The 19,218-nt window shown below is 35.1% G+C and overlaps 1 long non-coding RNA gene and 1 other non-coding gene across 2 annotated transcripts; one reads left to right on the forward strand and one right to left on the reverse strand.

The window, feature by feature from the left end:
• The first annotated feature begins 274 nt into the window (after positions 1-274).
• On the forward strand, positions 275-381 carry LOC120283162. Its single transcript, XR_005543162.1, has one exon. It is a non-coding gene; the product is annotated as a small nucleolar RNA R71 (small nucleolar RNA).
• A 6,214-nt stretch (positions 382-6,595) lies between these two features.
• On the reverse strand, positions 6,596-8,412 carry LOC120281830. The gene is made up of 3 exons (XR_005542811.1): positions 8,318-8,412; positions 7,857-7,946; positions 6,596-6,796 (listed from the first exon to the last, which is right to left on the reverse strand). It is a non-coding gene; the product is annotated as an uncharacterized LOC120281830 (long non-coding RNA).
• Positions 8,413-19,218: the final 10,806 nt, after the last annotated feature.

A 19,218-nucleotide genomic window follows, 5' to 3' on the forward strand; every position in this document is an offset into this window, starting at 1 on the left:
CCTGACCATTGCTCATGAGTTGATCCAACTTCCTTGTGAGCGTATCCACTTTTGCTGCCAAAGTGGTATCTGTGTTTAATTCATGCAATTTGGCCACTCTTGGCTACCTGCCTCTTGAACTCTAATATAATTCATTGTTAACCATGTCTTCAAATAATTATTCTGCTTATCAGGATACTTGTTGCTCAATAACCCGCCAGCTGCGGTGTCGATGATTTGTCTTGTCTGGTAGTTCAGTCCATTATACAGAATTTGCAATCTCATCCATGAACTGAACCCATAATGAAGGCATCGCTTAATAAGATCCTTGAACCTTTCATGTGCCTCGAATAATGTTTCAGACTTTCTTTGCTTGATAGCTGAGATCACCTGTATGATTTTTCCTGCTTTACTTGGTGGAAAGTACCGCCCAAGAAATTTCTCCACTAAGTAATTCCATGTCTTGATCAACCCCAATGCTAGATAAGTGAGCCACCGATATGTCGAACTCTCAAACTAAACAGGAAGAGTTGCAGTCTGATTGCATCATTTGTAACTGTGCTCATCTTGAATGTCAAACAGATCTGCAAAAATTTTGAGAGATGGGCATTTGGGTCTTCATCTACTAGGCCATTGAACTGACAAGAGTTTTGAATCATCCTAATAGTGATAGCTTTGATTTTGAAGTTCTTTGTTATTACTGCTAGGGCTTGGACATTGAACTCTTCTCCTATAAACTGTGGCCTTTTGTACTCAAAAAGTGTTCTCCTTAGTTCATCCATCATGACAAATTCCCTGTCATCACTATCAATTTCTCTTGACTACTGAATTCTCTCTGACCATTCTCAACAACGTTCTCTTGACCTCATTATCTCCTTCTATTAAATCAGTAGGGTTAGCTCTGGTCATGAATAGTTAGTTACCTGTAAATGAGGATAGCAAGAATGAATTAACAAAGTAATAAAAGAATAAAATCATAAAATACAACAAAGTAATAATTGGCTAAAACACTAAGCAATGAGTTTTTGTAGAATCTCTCGACCAAGTGCTCACCGGTAATGGTGCCAAAAATTTGATAGACGCATAGATTAAGTTTGTATATACTGCAAGTGCACATGTCTTCGAGTAATACCTCGTGGGTGAGCATAAGATTCGTATTCTTTAGGGAACGATGAGAGGCACCTATTATTTTGTTTTCGCTTAATCAATAGCCAAAACATCTACAGTGTTTCTTAATTTCACTTGTTAAATTAATTAATAAAATACAAATGAAGATCATTAAGTGTAATTAGAAAGAGTGAGTGATTGTATGAGAATTTCCTTCGCAATTACTTATGATCTGAGTTGAGTTATGACAATTATGCTCTAGTGTTGAACTGGAGAAATTAAGAGGCCTACTGGTCCCAATCTCTTGGCAATTAAGCCTTAAGTACTAGGAACTTAAGATGGTATCACTTTCACCCCGGCCTCCTATGTTCACATTAAAATCAAGAACTCCTCTAAAAGGGCTAAATCAAACTCTAATCCATAAATCTAGCAATACCTATCTCTTAGCGAATGCATAGATCTTACAAAACATGTGTGTTCTAATGCAGGGTAATCTCTTCCTCACAACGTCAACAAAATACTATTAAACAATCATGCATTGAATTACAATCAACTAGAAATATTAATTAAATTATCAATAAAGGTTCACAAGAAATAATCAAGGCACATAGATATACAATTCCCCTCAAAGTGAGGTCCTATGGATCAAGAATAAAGATTTTAAATAATGAAAGATCCAAGAATAAAGAATAAAGAACTCCTAAAACTAACTCCCTCAATAGATCTCTAATGGTTGAGGTTGAGAGGATCCCAAGATCGTAAAGACAGGCCAAATCTCTTCATGCACCCTCAACTATCGATGCATGTTGACTTCACCTTGAGAAACTCACTGGAATCTAATAAAATCTTGATGAAACTCATTTCCAGCCACACAGGTCTCCAGAATTTCGGCCTTCTTTACTCAATTCAGCAAAAGTATCCCCACAAAACTTGTAAAATCTAAGTATATTTATAATCCGAGTTTGCCATGACCTCACCACACCCATTGTGAAGGTTGTGGTGAGTAAGTTTTGTTGCTTGGGCCATAAGTTGCGTCCTAGCACGATTTGCCTTGATGTCGTGTAGATTGGTCATGAGTGTTGTGATTCACAACAGCAGTTGTGGAGCCCGTTATGACTTTGGTGTTATTCTCTACGATTCCACACTGACACGGCCTGATAATGGTCATGATATAAATGGACAATGACCGTGGTAAAATGTCACCACTACCGTTGTGTTGATGCTCTGGTTCAACAAGTTGATTTGTTTTGGTTCAAATTGCCTCCATATTCCTTTCTTTGGCCCTAAGACGAAATAAAAGGTCATGGTGAACGAAAGAATGAAATCATGTACTAGTTTGGTTCTAAACATGTAAAATTTCATGCTAAATGCAGTATAAATGATATATAAAGTATGCACTTTTAAGCACTCATCAGTAACACTGCAAGTTTTAAGATTTTGCATTTGGGCAAAAAAACGTGGGAATATTTTTATAGTTTAGAGGTACTTGTCCTAGTCGCCAACACTAAAGAAGTAAACATGGCTTGTAGCTTGGGAGAGTTCAAAATCTCCTTCCACCATGGCCTACACATACTAAATGTCTCTTTGTGGACCGGTGGTGTTATTATAGAAGGTGTATCAAGAGGGCCTAGAACCTGGGTGAATTTCTGGATCCTTCCACTACATTGCTAGTGCAAGCAAGTCCTTATTAATGCCTTCTGCCCTATTGAAGAGCTCGTAGCCATTTGAAAGGAGAAAATGATTATAAAAAAGTTTTCTAAGTGTGTCCATCTACCTTTGTAACAAAGTAAAACTACCCCATGAAGTAGAATTGAACATCGGCATTCAATGATATGTTGTCCTTATTACCGACATGGAATCATTACCGATTTTTGGCATGACCTTGATAAATGCATTACTACATCTACACCATTAGGCATGGTCGAGGAGACTAACTCCCATGACAACAACATATATTCACACTTGAGATACCTTATTCAGAAAAGGAAAAAGGATTGGCGACAAGAGACATGGTGCAACCTCTCTTTGAGAAGACACTAGAGGAGAACCATCAACTAGTTGGCACAAGCTAACTTCAGGTGTTAGAGTCAAATGGTTGGCCAAATTAACCTAGTTTGAATCCTCCAATAAATTCATTGACCTCTTCATCTTATGCTGGAGAAGTCAAACTAGGTTAATGTGATCACACCCAACACCAACTTGGTTTAGCTAATAAGGGTAAGTGTGAAGGGTTAAGTTAAACCAACTCAGAAGCTTATGACAGAGCCCAGCACCAATCAATTGATTGAATCCATAATAGACCAGGACCTAAGTTTACTTGAATGTGATAGACTCAAGCCCAACACTCAGTGGGTTGATTACAATCAAATACAAAGCAATAGGCCAAATCAATCTTCAAGTGTGTTGGAACCTAAGAAGCCAATTGGGTTGAGCCAAATAAACTAGATGATTACAACCACAAACTAACTAAACTGAATCCAGATTCAACTAATGGGCTCAAAATAAGATTTACAGGTCAAGTTAACCCGGAAGCTAATTGACTGAAGCACAGCAGGACACTGACAACTAGTCCCATGGAGGTAAATTACTACCCCCTCTTCGTATTCCCAATTGGTCAAATGCTCAATTAGATATATATTGCATTCCATTTGGAATAATATTTGATGAATTACATTAGAATAATATCACTTCCTTTGATAAAGTTCACCAATTAGAATCTAGTCACTCTGCCTTAAAAAAGGGATAGCAAAGACCGCTTAATTAGTTCGCAACTCTAGTTAACCCACCTTTCTTATGAACATTTAACCTAGAATGCTAGCATCCTTGATAGGCCAACCAAAAAAATTTCAAGTTAATGACTTCCCAGACATTCACTTTGCTGATATTTGTTGCATTCAAGAGTCTAAGCTAAGAGACGTAAACCAAACCACATGGAGATCATTCTATGGCTCACCCCTAGATCAATACTATTTCACCCCTTCTTAAGAAGCTTTAGGAGGCATGATTTTTTATTGGAATAATTTACTAATTAAAGGGAGGATTTCCATGTGGATAATTATTGCCTTTCAGTGGAATTTTTAAATGTTAAAGATCAATACCAACTGTTGTACACCACGATATACAGACCCAACTTCTGATCTCTAAAACTAGCATTCTAAGATGAGATCAGGACATGCCAAACCTAGTTACCTTGGGTTATTTATGCAAACTTTAATTTTATTTTTGACCAAGATACAGAAAAAATTGGTATCTCTAACCTTTTTGAAATTCAAAGTGCTCAAGACCTTTTGTAATATTTAAAGTTTTTTTAGCCACCTCTCATTGGAAGAAAATTTACATGAATAATTGGTCAAGTAGACCCTACCAAGGTGCAATTGGACCGATTCTTAGTTAGCCCAAAATGGGTTACACTCCATCCGAAAGTGATGCAAACTAGCTTGCCTAGACATGGCTCTAACTATGCACCTATATATCTAGAATCTAGAGGCCATACCTCTAAACCCAACAACTTTAGATTTAAGAAAGTGAAAGCATGGTGCCTAGATGATAATCCTAGAGATCTAATCCAAACATAGTGTAATGATATTATACCAGTGGGATGTGGGGCATTTGTGCTTCCAAAGAAACCAATGCACCTTAATTCTAGGCTACTCCATTTGGTAAAATACAGCTTCGGATCCATCAAACTAAAAAGATTGCCCTCCTTAAATGTAATTAAAAAATCTAGGTGATCTATCATATTCTATATTACTATAGATACTCTGCTGCAGCAAGAAAAGCAATACTAGAACATCATTCTTTGAACCAAGTGGATTAAATACGACAACGGAAACACCAAGTACTTTCACACGGTGTCAAATGGGAGGCGAAAGAGGAATTTCATCCCTCACCTAATAAAAAGTGCCCAAATAGACAAGGGCATCAATGACATCAATCAAATTTTGGTCTCCCTTTTTAAGACATAATTTAGGATAGAACACGAATCTTGGATCAAATTCTCTTGGGCTATATTGCTATAGTATAACCAAAGGGTTGATCTAACATTCCTTTTAGAGCCTGTCTTATTTGAGAAGATCAAGAAATCCACTTTTAATTTAATGGCAGATATAGCTATAGGCCTTGAAGGCTTTTTCCTATTCTTCTTCTGAAACTACTAATGCACTGTAGTACAAGACATAATTAAAATGTTCAGGAGTTTATTTTTAATGAAAATTCTAATTTTGAGAGAATTTACTAGGCCAGCATCACTCTGCTCCCCATAAGGACAACCTGAAAAATCTTAGGACTTCTGACTGATTAGTCTTATGAACTCGACCCTTAAGATCTTATAAAAGATTGTTGCCACCAGACTCAGTAAAGTCATTAATTCTCTTGTTCTCTTGTTAACTTCTACCAATCTGCATTCATCAAGAGTTTTTCCATTCTTAATAACATAGCTACTGACAAAGAACTTATTTGTAGTCATTAGAAACTTAGAATCAAAGCCATATAATCAAAGTTGATTTTACTAAAGTTTTTGATATGGTAGACTGGAATTTTTCTGAGCTATCTCCTAGAGGCATATGGTTTTGTACAAAATGGACTGGATTAATTAAGCTAATACTGACATCCTTAAAAGCAAATTTCTTGGTCAATGGCTCACAATGTAGTTACATTAGATATCTCAAGTTCTTTAACAAGGGAACCCACTCTCTTCCTCTTTTGCTCTTATCTTAAACATTCCCAGTGTGATGTCAATCTTACCCTTAATGGAAGGGTTCTCTATGGAATCCCTTTAGACACCCTTGGGAAAATGTGTCACTTGCAATATGGTGATGATCTCCTAGTCTAGATTGTTGGGAAGGTGGAGGATTCGAGGATAATCAAACTCATCTTGTATCTGTAACAAGATATATCTGGTTTTCCATCAATTTTTACAATATAAGCATTTATGTTGCTACAACCGGAAGTCGCCAAAAGGCCACCTGGATCACACTCTCAAACTCTCAAATTCTTTATAGATTTACACCCAATGACATACCTAAAGGTCTCCATCTTGAGCATATATCTAAGGCAATAGGATTAGGAGATTTTCATAGAAAAAGTAAGAGATGAACTTTTATCTTGGAAGATCAAATATTTATCACAAGTGTGGTAGATTGACATTAGTCAACTCTATCCTTTCCTTATTACCAACACATTGGATGCTGATCTTTAAACTTCCATGTTGAGTGATCAAAGCTATCAACCACATCATGAGGAATTTCCTTTGGTCTAGTATTGTCATGCCCCATCCCGTGGGTCCCACACATGGCATACCACTAGGACAACCTAGGGGAGGTTAAACACCTGCCTCAGCCCCAGATTGCCATAAGGCTAACATGTTACCTATATAGAACTACTATAATAACAAAGAATAATTTAATAATAAAGACATACAACAATCTTATTACCCAAGAACATGAATGCAAGTAATCACAATATGATTGGCATATTAACCATGATAGCAACAACCCCAAACACAGGGCATATTCATCATACATCACATAGTCCTGAATGACACTTTTAGGAATATTGAAGGAAAGTAATACATAACATGAAAGTATAACATCCTAGTGGATCCATCTAATACATTCCAATAATGTTTAAGTATCATACACAACTCAAAGAGAGCAACAAAATAAACTCTACCAAGCACTTCACGCTTTTCACCCCAATGTTGTGCTATCACCTGGGAGGAAAAAGGAGAGGGGATGAATAACTAAGTTACTCAGTGAGGGGCTAAACATGGATCTATATCTCATACATGAATAAATAAAATGAAATGCTAAAAATATATTTTTCAATGCTCATCCATAAATAAGATAACTTAAATACCCAGCTTAACATAAGAAAATTTTTAACTTCCTCAATGGAATGCAAAATAAAATGTTTTAAAATCAACAATAGCTCAGCAATTCAAATGTTCATAATGTAAATAAATAAATAAATAAATAAATCAACTGTCGATATTTCACAAATAGCCTCAGAAACCCTCCATTGCTAACCGTGGTCGTAGTTAGGTCAGGAGCTACCAAGATGTGCGTATCTTGGCATTGGCTGTTGGGGAACCCGTGTGGTGACTCCGGGCACCCAACCCTACACACCTTTCAGGCTCTTTACGCGCTTCTGAAAGGGTGATACCTCATCTGAGTACTCCACGCCACCCCAACTAGGTCGGCCCATGGAAACTCTAACCCTTACTACAGTAAGTATTGGGGATCCTTCTATGTCACCATCAAAACATTTAAATAACAACAGCCCATAGGTTCAATATATAAATCAATATGATAGCATAAGTCTCATCAAGATATCATAAGTTTTCATATATGCAACTTTCACTCCAAGAGTGTATAACTTGATTATAACATCTTCAATGAAAACATTTTCATCAAGAACTTCATACAAGAGTATTTTTTTGAAAATATACTTCAAATATTGCATCATCACAATGATATCAATTTGGTTTACACATGCCTTTTTGTTCATTATAACAAGAATATCAAGTCCCTTGAAAATACACAAATTGGAAACATATATTTCAAAACATAGGGTTTCTAAACCACAAGTAATATATAAAATTTACCAATATTCAAGAAATAAGCCAAGTCATAAATCATCATGATTTCTAAATCCCATGGAAAACATTTCAAGAGTTTTAGCAACAAGAAGTTTATCATTCAAAGGTAATCAATTTAAGTATTAGAAAACATGCATGATTTATAGCCCATAATTTAGTAAATCTCACTCACAAACTTGGCGAGCTATAAACTCTGGTGTCACTACTCCACTGGCTCTTTTCCCTTGCTTGAAGTTTCACCTCCTAGAAGCAATTAAACAACCTAAAACGAACAACCAAACATCATCAACACCTTAATCAACTTGAATTTAGGAAAATGCTCAAAATGGAAAAATAATTTCTTCTAGGGTTTGCTAAGAACTCTAACAAGAAGATCTAACAATAATGAAACTCAACTCTCAATACTAACAAGAAAAGCAAAAAAAAAAAGCTCAACTTTATTCTGTGCTACAGTAACCCTAATCTAAGAGATGAAAGATCTCTCTCAATTCTCAATGAATTCAAGGTTTTGCAAATTTAAATTCTTTTAAAGTTTAAACCCATTCAAAAACTAAGATTTCCCACCAAAGTTTCAAAGAAACTCAACAAGAAAGAGAAGAGAGAAAAGGATGAAGAAGAAGAGAATCAACTTACCACCGAATCTTCTCTACACACTAAGCAAGCTCTTCTTCATGAAAGGAGAAGAAATCTCCACTTATTTCTTTGTTTGGAGGTCAAGGATGAGGAGTTTGGAGAGAAGGAATGAAGGTTCTAGAGGAGGAGAAAGAAGGAGAGGAAGAAAAGCCCAAAGAAGGCCCTAGAAGGTCCAAGAAAGGGCTTTAAATAGCCTTCAACCCGAGGATGTTAACGGGCTCCCTTATGGCAGTAAGGGAGGCCGCGAAGACCCTCTAGAAAGCTTCACGGGCTCCCTTATGGCTGTGAGGAGCCTATAAACCTTTATGGGTGGCTTGACAGCCATAAACAAGGCCGTTAAGCTCCCCAAAACAGCCCATTACGGGTGCCCAAGTGCCCGCGAGGCTTGGACCTTGCTTTTACACTTTTTAAAGGTTTTCTCCACCCTTTTTAACCTTATTAAATACTTTAACTAAGGTCCTAACACCAGAAGGCACTCAAAGGAACTTAAACACACAAGTTACACTCAAGAAACAAAACACAAGAGAAGTAGGGAAAAGTCAAACTTCCACAAGTATGGACATCGACCACCTTGGATCCTAATTGGTAAGTTTGAAATGACTATGTAAATCCAAAGAATAAAGGGGAGAGGGGTAAGGCATTCTGGATCAGGATGAATTCAACATGGCACTTCTTGGAAAATGGTGTGGAAAGTTTCAAGTGGTACTTCTTGGTGTGGAGTAAAAGGAATTCAATATAATTATTACGAACATTCCCCCACTTGGAATCTCTACCATCAAACTCCTATAAAGTAATCTTTCTTCTGAAATGGGGTCTTCAACTTCTTACCTACCTTCATATCTTGTATCTCCCTTGATATTCAGGACGATAGTGCTACCTTATTTTATTTTGAAAAGTGGGTTAACAATTGCATGCCCAGGTTCCTTTGGCCAGAGTTGTTTAAAACATTACAATAGCCTCTTGCAACTATATGGGATCTTTTGTATTTACTACAAACATTCCCAATTAAAATAGATTTAATGTTCCCCAAGAAGCTAAGCAGAAATGTAACTTCGACCAAATATTCTCATGATGTAAATGGTGTGTCTAATAGCAAATGGCAGATACACCATCGAATCTTTCTACAACTTTGTCAATCATAGTGATACAGTTTGTTCGATAATCTTGTTGATTTAGAATGAAATGTGCTCTCAAAAACTTAATTTTTTTAAAACTAGCTAGCATAGGAGAATCACATACTCACTCTGGAAAATTTGGATGCTAAAATATGCAATTATGCATATTTTATCATGTGGTAATTGAGTCAACATGCCACCTGATCTTTTTCCCCCTATAGTAGATCCCATCTAGAACTTTTTTGCTTAGATATTTAGGAACCATAACCCCCTTCTTATTAGTGTATGCCCTAGCCCCAATACGTTCTATGAACTCTTATTATTTTGATAATTTGTATGAAGCATCATTTTATTTATTATTATTTCTGTGCATAGTTAATAAGATAAAACATCCTTGAATATTGGTTCTACTTAAGTTATCAAATGCGTGATTTGGATAGTAAAACCTTGGAGTATAAACTAGAACAATATTCTAAATGTCATTAGTCGATTATTTTCATGGGAATGAAAATAAATTAAGACTAGTATGTCTTTTGTTAGATGGAATTGTTTTACCGGTCATAGGATATGGGATATCAATCAAAGAACGTAGATACATGTTAGGGAACAGTGTACCTGGGTCAATCCGCTCTTAAGAACACTACAGGGCTGTAAAGTCATAAGTGTTTTTCTTAAGCAATTCTTGTACTATAATCCTTTGATCTGAAATTACTATAGATATCATGTGAATCCTTACATGCTTTGACTTACGCCTAATGTCATTCGTAACTGAGTGGCAAGTACAGGTTTGTTTGGACATGTCATGGTTCATGCTAAGAGACATGAGTGAAGTAAAGGAATTACCCCTATTTGTAGAGAGAGTGAATATCACAGGTTACTTGATTAGTGAGATTAAGTAGTCCGTGACCATGCCCAAGGGAAATAATAAGAGTTATCATTTAATTGGCCTAGTCAGTTCACTAAGAGATCAAGAACTTAATTAGCATTAAAATAAGGGTGACTCGCTCCATGCCTTATGCTAATTAAGATATTTAGTGGCAAAGGATTGTATGAGGTTGTGATAAGTTCCGTTAATTCTCGAAACCGGCCTTCATTTAATATTGGGTAATCGTATTATCTTACTAGAGAATAATTATGATTTATGAGCGATAAAGTTGTTTAAGCTCATTGCCAATGTTAAATGGACCAACAAGGTCGTGCACTAAGAATGCCGGGATCAAGGTTCAGTATTTGTTACTTATTGGACCACCTGATTAGGGTTTTGGTGAAAAACCTAATTAGGTGGACCGAATAGCTTATTCTCGTTGGGTCTTATTAAGTGTTGATCCAATCTAATCGATTCGGTTAATTAAAATGGTTTAATTAATCAAGTAAAGAAGAGATTCCTAATTTGATTAGGAGTGAAGGGTTTTATCATAAATTAGGGTTTTGGGTTTCCAATATAAATAGATGGTCTAACCCTAATATGAAAGAGAGGAAAAATAAAGTGATTGAGAGATAGTCTCTTCAGAAACCCTAGTCACCACCCACTCTTCTTCTCCCTTGGCCGCTGTCGCCGGTGCCGGCCATCGGAGCCCACCACCAAAACCTATCGTTGTGCCTACAGCCCCTTTGTTTCTTTTTTATAGATCAGATCTCGAGACAAAGAGAAAATTGTTTTCTCTTGAGTCTCGTTGATTGATCTCGGCTGCTTGCTATTCGAACCAAGAAAGAAGCGTTGTTTCTCGAGGTAGCATACCTACTTGATTCCCAGAGGCATTCATGTGTATGTGATTGTAGAGGGAAGTCGCAATTCACAATCCCTTTTCGATTTTAGAAAACAAGGGTATGTTAAGAATCGTCATCAGAAAAAGGTAAAAACTTTTAATCCTAGTTTTGGCATGCAATAAGGCTTTATTATGTTTACTTGCCTTTAAATTTTGCTATCCATTGCATATCGGCATGTATATTTTTGCATGATAATTCCCTTGTTTATTGATAAGATCCTAACAGTGGTACCAAAGACAGGTTTTGCATGCTTATAGGATTAGATGTTAGATCTATTCATAATGTTAATTTGATTGACATCGCATGCTAATAGAATAGGATGATTGATCTGTATTCAATTAATTTTGTTAATCTGATTAACTAGTTAATATTTTCAAATATAATTAGGAAATAATTGATCATGCTTAAATTTTTAGAAAGATTTTATTTCCCATTTGTAAATCTTGATTGGATTAGGATTTAATACATTTTGTTTTTTATTTTATATTGTATAAAATTGAAGACAATGCGACTTGATGAAGACGGCGCCCCAAAGGTCGGTGGGAGAGCTCGTCGTGACACAACTAGAAGAGGAACGTACCGGAGATAGTCTCTAGGCTTAGGATTTTCTGGCCCATGAATGTCACATTTATTTCTATTTTTTATTTATTCCTTATATATGTTTGGATGAATGGAATTCCTCTATTGCCTTGTAAGCCATAATTAATCCAAATAATAGTAAGTCATGAAAATGCCTTCCCTTACTCGAAACTTGTCAAGGCATCGATCATCGAAATGCGGGGCATGCCAAAGCTTAGCGCGTTTAGATTTTCTTTGTGAGGCAAGTGTTGGGATAATGGTTATGTCCAACACTCGAGTAAAGGTTTGACTTAACATAGGTAGTGGGACTATCCTTAGCCCTAGGCATTGAAAAGATTGGGGTGTGCTTTAACACTAAATGTTAACCCCATTATATCCAAGAATCATATGTGATGTGATTGGAAAGAGTTCCTACCTAAATAACCTAGTCTTGGATGTACAGGCTCAACACAAAGAGAAATTAAAATATGGATCTTGGCCCTCAATAAGTCACTAACAATGAATTATTTACATTGGGATATTAATTCATAATTGTAGGAAACTTTATAAGACCTCATAACTGAATCTTGCTTTTAATTCTGTGTAGATCATAATGACAACCAATAATGCAAATCCACAAAATTTTTGGTTGCGATCTGTCCTTCAGAAGAACAAGCTCAATGGAACCAATTTCCTTGATTGGTCTCAAAACCTAAGAATTGTTCTTAGGCAAGGAACGCTATGGCTGTTGTTAAAGAGGTATTCGACAAGGCAAAAAATAACTTTAATGATGTTACCTACCTCATGTTGGCCACCATGAGTCCAGAATTGCAAAAGCATTTCGTGGATATGGAGGCTTATGATATTATAGTGCATCTTAAGGAAATGTTCCAAGAATAAGCCAGGCATGAAAGGTTCATGACCACAAAAGCATTGACCTCCTATAGGATGGCTCAGGGCACTTCGGTAAGTGCCCATGTGCTCAAGATGAAGGGGTATATTGATACGCTCGAGAAACTTAATGCATCGATCCGAAAGAAACTTGCGGTGGACCTTATCTTAGGGTCCTTTCTACATAGTTATGATCAGTTTGTCATGAACTATAACATGCATGGTATGGTTAAGACACTTATCGACTTGCATGGGATGCTTAAAAATGCTGAGTAGAGTATGAAGAAATCCATCCCGGTGCTTATGGTATGGAAAGACAAGGGCAAAAGTAGAAAGAGAAAGGGTAAAGCCAAGTTCAAGCCCAAGGAGAAGGTTGGACCTTATTCCAAAGGCAAGGAGGCTAAGAAACCCAAGCCTAAACCTCAGAAGGAGGATATGTGTTATCACTGCAATGAAGCTGGTTATTGGAAGAGAAACTATCTAATCTTCTTGGAAGAGTAGATAGAATAAGGGAGGCAAGGCCTCTACTTCAGGTATCTATATGATAGAAGTCAATCTCTCTATTTCTAAATTTTGCAATCTTTTGCGTATCGGCATGTATATTTTTGCATGATAATTCCCTTGTTTGTTGATAAGATCCTAACACTTCCCTCCCTCCCAACTTCTTGCTAGAGATGTGGTGTTCGTGGAGACCTCGGCTCTCCCTTTCACTTAGGGATGTTGGCGATGTGTTTTTTAGGGTTATAACTTGGAATATATGGCTTGAACAGAATAATCATATTTTCAATGATAAATACTCACCACATTCATCAATTATCTTTAAAAGTATTCACATGTTTCCGTCATAAATTGATGCAGCTTCAAAAACCAAAAAAGAGAGGTTGGTAGACATAGTTGTCGTAGCTATACACAGCTTGAAGTTCCTTGTGGACCACACTGATTCAATCGATTAATGTAAGAGAATGGCCTAGACAGGAGTTTGTCCATCTAGCTAGCTAGGGTGGTGGTGTTATTGTTGTTGTTGTATGCCAGGATCCACACTCAGTAGACTGTAGTTTTTGGTGTTTGTTTTATGTCGTTCTTTCTTTTTGTTCCTATGGTGTTGTCAATTTATACTTTCTAGAATTTTTTTAATCAATATGGTTTGTTCATTATTTCAAAAAATAAAACAAATGCTATCAATGCTCTTTCTTCTTTAATTTTCCCCTTGCCATGATGACCCTTATGAATTAGATATCATTAGTTAAGTGTAGGATTTGGAGAGTATCAAATACTAAATGATAAGCTTGTTATTTCAGTATATTTTTATATTACTACTAGCTTGAAGTGGGTATTTGAATTTATTTATTTATTTATTTGTTTATTTAGTTTGACAACGGCTTATTTAATAAATCTATTAAATAGCCATCTTCATGTTAATTAGCAATATGTAGCTCTTTCTCTTACCAAGCTAAAAGTTTAGGGATGAAGCCGCTCTAACAATATAGATTAAGGTAAATTGCTTGTCCACTTTATTTAAATATATATCTATTAAGTGCAACAACAATTTTTCTCATGTGCATTTCAGTCATACCAGCTCAATCACAAATTGGATTGAACATAAATTTTAAAAACAAGATAAAGTGCCTAAGCAGATAGAGAGGGGTATGGGCCAACTTTTGGCCTGGCTTGGCAGCCCAACCTGTGGATTCAGCTGCCCCGACAAACCAGGCCGGTAACCTGTAATCGGCCTGCACTATAGTGGATTTGGTTACGTGTTGAGCTATCCTTGACCTGCATGGTCACCTTGGTTGGCCCATTTTCCCCTTTTTTTTAAATTAAAAGAGAAAACATTGAATGAAATCAAACCTCCTCAAAAATGGATCCCAAGGCCTCATTCAATCTCATGCAGCAAGCTAAAATATAAAAACAAGTTCTAAAATATTTTTTTTTTCAATCAATACATTTATATATACCCCTCTTCATCCAATTAGTTTGTATTTAGTATTGCTTTGTTTACTTTAATTATTACTAACAAACATAATAGAGAAAAGTTCATCATTCAACAGTAAAATCCATTGTTATTATATTTATTAATCATCTCCATTATTAAAATTACTTAAATTAAATAGAATTTATATCAAGTTATTTATATAGAAAAGATATTGGTATATAAAGCAACATAATTTCATTTATGATCAGCACTATAACATGTTATTCATTTAAAATCATAATATTTTATAAAATTTTGATTAATAAATAATTTAAATAAAAAAATTAGTTACAAATTTGTATTCATTTCCATGTTTAGGGGCGGAACGAGGGGGGGGGGGTGAGAGGGGGCTTCACCCCCGCGCCGCACTGGCATCTGTGAGTTTACTACCAAGTAGTCATAAATTTTTTTTATGACTCTTCTTTAATCTGATAATATGTTTTTCTGATAGTTATGTTAAAGAAATATGGTTGTGAAAGAGTGGCTGGTGGGCTTTGTTACAAATCATGTGAATTTTATCGGGACCGGTGTGAATCCTGTCACTCCTAATCAGCTAATATTTTTTAAATTCATTTTTTTATTTTAAACAAATTATAGTAATTTCCAAATTTTAATAAAAATTTATAAAACCTTATAGAAAATGTTATTAAATTTATAAAAAAATTTAGTAATGTAAAAAAAAAAATTAATTTCGGTAGTTTTTAAGTTCCAATTTTTATTTTAAAAACATTGCAGGAATTTTCTAAATAATGTTAAAAAAATTATAAAAAATTATAAAAAATATTAAATTTTTAAAAAATTTATTAAAAATTTTAGTAATTAAAAAATTTGAGTTGATGATGTACTATGACAAATTAGGATAGTTGTTATAGTATAATAATATAGATGTTAAAGTGAATGAACAATAATTTGATTGTTTATATCAGGAGAGATTGATTCTATAATATTTTCAAAAAATTGAAACTAGTGAGGAGATGCACCGTCTTCTCTTAGTTAGATACTTCACTTGACCTGCACTAGTAATAACAATAGTTCAAAATGTAGTTTATGCTTTTTTAACTACATCCCCCCCGGGGATGATGGTATCTTGGTTCCACTCCTGTCCATATTAGCAATATGTTTTAAAAAAAAATAAACTATGATAAAATATTCATTATAAGTTAACATTAACAATTGTCTCAATGAAAAATAGCCTTTGATATTTGTAAATTTTTTTTAGATCTATCATTTTTATATTTAACTTTTTTATTGAAAAATAAATTTTTAATTTAATGTTCTCTAGTATTCCCTACTGTCAAATGAATTATTTTTTTAATCAAATGATTCTCAAAGAAATTTAAATTTAATCACATACCAATTAATACCGGTTTTGCAAAATTGACATCAACATTTGGTTAACAATGCTTGAACTTGAGACACTAGTATTCTTATGAATTTTAACACCACTACTTTAACCAACCTAGCTATAAGTAATTAATTAACATTATTCTTTTTCTAAACGATATAAATAATACATAAACCTTATGTTATTTACATTAAGTCCCACATCGATTATTTTATGGAGAATAATATAGTAATTGCATATAAAAGGAGTGATAGCCATCCCAACCTTTCTATATTAGTTTTACTTTTTAAAATTATTTTTTAATTATATTTTAAAAATATATTTAAAAAAAGGTGGGCCGGCTTGTGCACCAGTGGATTCAAGTTCGGCCCGCCAGTTTGCAGTGTGGCTCGGGCCGAGTCAGAGTCATATTAGGGTGACCCGGGTCGTCGGGACAACCCTGCACAGGGGTTCGACATTGTTGGCCAAGGCAGGCTCCTAGACCAGATTGTACCAGCTAGGTAGGAACCGATGGCCCCTATTAACCAGCCCTTGCCCTTCTCTATAAGAGGTGCCAGGCACGGCAATGTATGCTACATAGTTATAAAACCCTGCTCTTCAATTTTGCAATGAAGTGTGTGTACGCGTGTGTGATAATTATGTGACAATAATTTATCACTGAAATTAAGCTTGGTGAATGAATTCATAATCATGTTTGAAGTGTGAACAACGAGTTGGTTTGCCGGCATCCTATGGTTTTGGCGGGACGGCTCTCATCCGAGTTTTAAAGTATCCCTATCCCATTTGAAGCAAGCATAACAAACGCAGCTTATTTTGTAACAACAATAGAAAAACTATAATTTCCAAGACAAATAACTCAAAAATAAAATTTCACTTGATCACTGTCCTGTTAAAACATTTGTATAACATCACACCGTAAAAAAAATAACACACATGGTTTGACAAGTCATTTTTATAATATATCTTTAATATATACATATATATATACACGCGTCATCATCTATGGACATTAGTAGATTTTATCAACTGTCGGATTTCAATCCAACAAGTGTGCATTGTTCATAGAACAGTATTACTGTGCTTATAAATAGTTTGCGATGAAAATTATAATACACAATATTTGGATTTGAGCCGTAGATCCTGATTGTAACAATAATTGAATCAATCACAGCTATCCAGCTTTATTTGTATAAGACCTACATTTTAACTACAGCCAAAAGTCAGATACAACATACCAACTAGTTTGGGGCTGGTACTATGCTTCAGTCCCCAATGTAGTGTGATTGTTTCCTTGCCAAAAAAAGAAAGTTCAAAACTCATTTTTCACAAAATAAGGGTACAAGTGAATTGATATATGTAATTCTTCGTCAATGCACCCTCTTGACATGACTTGCTCATTTTGTATATGAAAAAAAAAATACAACTAGCCTTATTCATCGGTACACATCTTTACTTAACAGAATTATAAATGTATTTTAATACAAACGGGTTACGAATAAACCGAGATTGTTAACCATAGATAAGACTTCATTAGTTGCTCCACACTTAGATAAAGGGTGAGTTGATGAGTCTTATTTTGTTATCAATATTTACTGATAATTCACCTTCACATACAAATAGGGATCGCAATGTACTAGTTAAAATTGTCAAACTAAAACTTCCTGCAAATCTATTTAATATCTCCACCTCAATCCCCAGACTCATTCAATACTACCAGACTCGTACCCACTATATCCGTCCCTTATATATATATTGTTAAGTCTGATAACGTGGATTGGCACTATTTGACAAGCCAAGTTATGACATGGCAAGAAGAAGGTGATGTGGCATGTTGTGACTCATCAAAGGAAGCATTGACTAGGATGATGATGTGGGAAATGGAGATATCATGACATGTGAAGCTACAAGGTTATGAAGATCAAGGTGGAGATTTTATTTAGAAGATATTTCTCTCAATGGAATCATGTGATGATCAACTATTTTTGGAAAGCGCATCAAGTCTAAAGGATCTATTTAAGAAAGGCAAGTTTTATTTTAAGTATGATTGCCTATCCTTGGTAAGATCCGGGATGACAATTCATATCTTTGATAGAACTCCTTTTTGAAAGATCTACTTGGAGAGAGAGAAATTGTTATAACCAGATTTACTGTAGATTGAACTAGCCCATTGATGTAGATTTTTTTTTTTCAATCCAACACTATAGCAGTCCGTTACTGTAGCAGCACGAATTTTCTTCTCTTAAAACCCTTCTTCCTTTCTTCTTCATCTTCCTTCCTTGTGTTGGTCAAACCCTACTCTTTTCTTAAAAATTTTCCGGCGAGGTTTTACGGCGAACTAAAGCCTCCATTCTCCTTCTCCCATCCTCTTGAATACGGTATGACCCTTGATCTAAGTTTTATCCTGTAATTTTTCTCGTATTTCCTTAATTTTAGAATTTTTTTTAAAACCTAGATTTCTCCATGGATTTAGTTGTTTATAGGCTCAAATTGAAGCCAATGATTTGTGATTCATGTATGAGAAAGTTGGGAAGAAATTTCTTAATTTACTGTAGCAACCCGCATTTACTGTAGCAACCCGAAGTTACTGCAACAACGACAATCATTAGTTGTTTCTTTGATTTCTTTGGATTGGAGTGAAGCTAAAACCCTTTGAAATTCATTGGTAACCTTTAGACTTAGCTTTGAGTCAATCCTAGGATCGAATTAGGGTTGTTTGTTAGAAAACTTAGGGTTTCGTTGCTTGATTTAATTTTTGCTAATTATTGTTGTGCTTTGACAAGGAAAAGAAGTCTTGGCTCGAGGTAAAGATTTAACCGAGGATTAGCTTGCGAGGAAGAGAAATCGCCAATTCAGTGAGTGGGATTGAAAAGCATAGCTTTATTAGAAGAATACCGATAATTATATATATACATATACTTATATTGGTTTCTATCATGGTTTAAGTAAATCTTTATTAGTTTTTACCTGTTTGGCATTTTGGTTAATGATAGTTATTATTGTTAAAATTCTTGAATGTTTTATTTGATATTTGATTTGTTAATGTTGGATTTGTAATCGATATCTTTCAATGAATTTGCGAAATCCTTGTTTTGTGTGAAACTTGGGATTTGTTGTGAAAATCATTTAATTTTGTGAAATCTAAGGCTTGAAACTAATTTTGAATTGTTGAAAGGAAAGGATTCCCATGTTGTTTCTTGTGTTGGGATTTGTAAATTAATTTTTGTTAAGAGCTTGAGCTTTGCTTGTGTGTTTA

Source organism: Dioscorea cayenensis, chromosome 18, assembly GCF_009730915.1.
Source record: "Dioscorea cayenensis subsp. rotundata cultivar TDr96_F1 chromosome 18, TDr96_F1_v2_PseudoChromosome.rev07_lg8_w22 25.fasta, whole genome shotgun sequence".
NCBI classification, from domain to species: Eukaryota; Viridiplantae; Streptophyta; class Magnoliopsida; order Dioscoreales; family Dioscoreaceae; genus Dioscorea; species Dioscorea cayenensis.